The following is a 4,229-nucleotide window of genomic DNA, read 5'->3' as shown; positions in this document are numbered from 1 at the left end:
ATGAAAGGAATAACTCTTCATTTCTCATTTTTACTGAGTTTTTTTTTTTTCTTTTCTTTTTGTCTGGTTATTGATATTAGAATATTGAAATTAAAGGATAAAAAGAAATACTGCTATCAAAAGATAAATTCCTGCATTGCAGAATGAAAAAGGGGATATAACATTTTTATGATCATACATGTCACCCTTAATGTTCAAGATATTTTGAAATTGATGATAAATTAATATATATATTTGTTGATACCATCACAGAGACACACACACATACACACACAAATTTTTAATTTTCAACATCAGGGGTGACTAAAGAAAAAAAAACGCACACGCAACAGTCGAGCCCACATTCGTGTTTTGTGCGCTTAATCGTGGAATAAATTTTCACTTTAATAACGGCTTCATACACTTACAGAGTAGGCTTATTTGCAGCGTGCTTAACCCCTGACAAAGGTTTTCCCATTCGCTTCAATCTTTCACTCAATTTAGTGTTTCCTGGTTGCAAAGGCCTTTCCTTTATAATAAGTTTAAGCCTTCATCTTCTCATCATTCCTAATCAACGAAATCTCTCCGATTCTTTCAACATAACCAAACCACCTAAAAATTCATTCTGACTTATCGTCATTATATTTGATTATTATATTGGTTTAACGTTTGAGTAGTTTATGTTTGTGTCCTTTTCAAGAATTATTCTCTGGTGAGCAGATGAATATTCATGGTAATGAAATTTCTATATGGCCTGAGTTATTTTAGGCTAGCTGTTTTCTAAAAAATGTTTAACTTAAATCGAATTGTATATAATGATGTAAATCAAACAGGGCGCAATGAGGAATCTTCCAGTTTTCAAGTTGAAAGTGTTATCATAAATGGAGCTGCTAATGATTACATTCCCTCTTCAAGGATCAAATATAAAATATGATATCGTTTAAAGTACGTCACAATTATTTTGCTTAGAATTAGAATTTAGAATTTCCCTTAAGTCTGTGACGAAAATTTTAAAGTAACTGGTCCTCTAGCCACATTTCGTTAAGTGTAGTTAAACTGTTTAGATGTTAAAATCTATATTTGTTTGACAGGTTTTAATTGGGCCTTAATCCAGTCATTGTGGTTTCCCTGTCGTCCTCCGCAGAAATCCTATATTTCTTCTGAATCCTCTTAAGGCTCGTAACAGGTGATTAATTTCTATCCTGAGTCCCTAACAAAGAGGCTTTTTAAATTGCTACTCTAGTGGCTACAACCTCAACTGAAGCGTGGAACGATTGAATAAGTAGTTTGGGCTAGTCATAAACTACACTGACTCAAATTCAACTGTTCACTATACAAAGGTATTTTTACTGTTAAAGAGAGTGATTGATGATGATACTTACTATTATATTTTGTCTTTTAATGCCTCTGGAAAGGTAGAACGTGTACAGACTCACTAGCCAACATACGATTCTACAGAAGGTTGTTTACTCTTTCTATGTAATTGGATCTTTTTCTTTAGTCTCCAGTGGGTCTTATAGTTTCTCATATTTGGTTGTGTCCTTGAGGATATCATCCATGTTTTGTGTTTGATTCTCTCCATGATTACATACGCTTCGGATTACTAAGCCTTCTTGAGGTTGATGCTATTGATATTGCTATGGGACTATTTAACATCATATGCCTGGCAATCTGGCCATGATTATCATAGAAAGATGACGAAGGTTCTCATTGCACATGAAATATGTTCTTTGAAGTCTTCCACTTCGTTCATAGACGTCCTTAAGACTGCCAAACCGAGTATGCTGTATCTTCATAGCATCCCTGGACACAGACAGACTGGTTATCAACATCCCAATTTAGAGGCCCGTAAATATCATATTAATTTCGTTGATAGATCTAATAAGCACTTCCTCCCAATCCCTGTAAAATTGTTGAAAGAAATGCTGATTGCATTTACAATCCAGGTTCCTCTCTCCTCTCTCTCTCTCTCTCTCTCTCTCTCTCTCTCTCTCTCTCACAGAAAGTGTTTCCAACAAGTGGATGACTTGACAATAGGTTCACTCGTTGGAGTTCTCATTGCCAACATAATGGCTGCCATATTTGGCAGCTTTTAGTCAAGTACGCTTTGATTAATTGGGTGGAATGCATACACGAACTTAGAGGAATATAGAGGGAAAGAAAGACCATGAAGTAATATATAAGTCACGTTTTCTATTTTTTATATATCGTACGTATGCATATATATATAAAATTATTAATCTTAACACCGTCAACTTTTCATTATTATTATTATTATTATTATTATTATTATTATTATTATTATTATTATTATTATTATTATTATTATTATTATTCAGACCCATATTATATTTTTATACAGGGTAGTTGTCTCGAGACCAATAATTTGTATGTTTCAAGTGTATCTTCTGTAAACGTCAGGTTCCTTTGCCAAATTATTTGCAGACCTCTTTTTACTATCTTCCTTTTTTACTTCCAAATAACTACACGAATCAACGTCACTCAGAAAGATGAAATATCTTGCGCTCTTAGTTAAGTCTATGACAAAGTCTATTGTACCCATTTTCTTTCATTTTCTGGTGTGCCGAAGAAAACGGGCAAAAAGCTCGCCCAATCATGCCAAACTTCCCATTAAGTTTACCTCAATAGCACATTTCGCATCCATAAAAGTCTTACAATAAAGATTAATTTTACCTTCTTATTTACTGCAATTATAAATCAAGGCTGAAATGCGCCCAAATCCACTAAATTTCGTTTATTTAATTAGTTATAGCTTAAAAAATTGGTTGGCTTTTTGCCTGACACGACGTCAAACTTTTGTCGAGTTTTTGCAAGAATTCTCAGCTGAGCTTGATAGCCTAAACTTGATGAAATCCAGTCGAACAGTGTTACATCAGAAGAGCTTCATCTCATGTTCTACTCTCCTTGTTTTTAAATAATTCACTTACGATGGCACCTGTGGTGGGCTTGTTCCATAGGAATGTTGTGTATCTTGTGACTAATAATAATAATAATAATAATAATAATAATAATAATAATAATAATAATAATAAACTCCAGAAGGATGTGTCAACATAAAATACTGATAAGAAGCGCATTACAAGGTGCTATTTTCGTAATATAAAGACATTACAGTAATTGTCCTTTTCATGGGGTACATCCGTGTAAATGAGATGAAATCTACGTAATATTCGTTCGACTATTCTTCGTGTTTATGACAAATAAATTAATTATGTATCAGCTGCTTTGAAATTAGTCTTTAAGCGCATTTGTCTCGGGATAAAAATAAACTGAAATTTTACATAATGAGACAAAATATATTTCAGCTGTTCCGATATCATCATTCATCACAGGTTATTATAGATGACGAAAATGAAAAGATATTTTTGTCCCGTTTTCAAAAACGCTCAATCGATATATATATATATATATATATATATATATATATATATATATATATATATATATATATATATATAATATATATATATTGGTTGAGCGTTTGGAGAACGTGACAATATTATCGTTTCATTTGTCCATCAATATATATATATATATATATATATATATATATATATATATATATATATATATATATATATATATATATATATATATGAATATACGTATATATGTATATATATCTAATAAAAGGAGCGCATAAAAACACCAAAATGTAGAGAGAAAAGTACTATATTTCAGAGACTGCTGTCTCTCTCTTCAGGTATATGAATGAGAAAAGTTTACAGAAAAGGTGGTATTTATACCAAGAGATCCGTCCACAAGTAAGGGAAAATTATCCCCTTATTAGATCATTTCCCATTGCGCTTGACAAAATAAATAAAGTTAGTTGAATTATGTGCTTCTAATAACGTATTTTCATTCGGGGAATCATTCTACAAGCAAAAATTCGGGTGTAGTATGGGTAGTCCTTTAAGTCCTGTTTTAGCCAATCTGTACATGGAATACTTTGAAACTACAGTAATAAATGCAATAAAACCCAAAAACATGCTGTGGTTGAGATACGTGGATGACATCCTAACATTTTGGGATAATAAGTGGGGTAATTTTAATGAATTCCTCTCAAAATTAAACGCATTAGTGCCCAGCATCAAATTTAAAGTTGAATGGAAAAGGGAAACCAAACAACAAAATTCCTTTCTTGATGTTTTAATAATCAGAGACACGACAGAATACAAATTTACCATATACAGAAAACCAACGTTCTCACTTTCATATTTCACTACTTT

Source organism: Macrobrachium nipponense, chromosome 5 (assembly GCF_015104395.2).
Source record: "Macrobrachium nipponense isolate FS-2020 chromosome 5, ASM1510439v2, whole genome shotgun sequence".
In the NCBI taxonomy this organism is placed as follows: Eukaryota; Metazoa; Arthropoda; class Malacostraca; order Decapoda; family Palaemonidae; genus Macrobrachium; species Macrobrachium nipponense.
The sequence above is the reverse complement of the archived record's forward strand: the minus strand, read 5'-3'. Positions refer to the sequence as shown.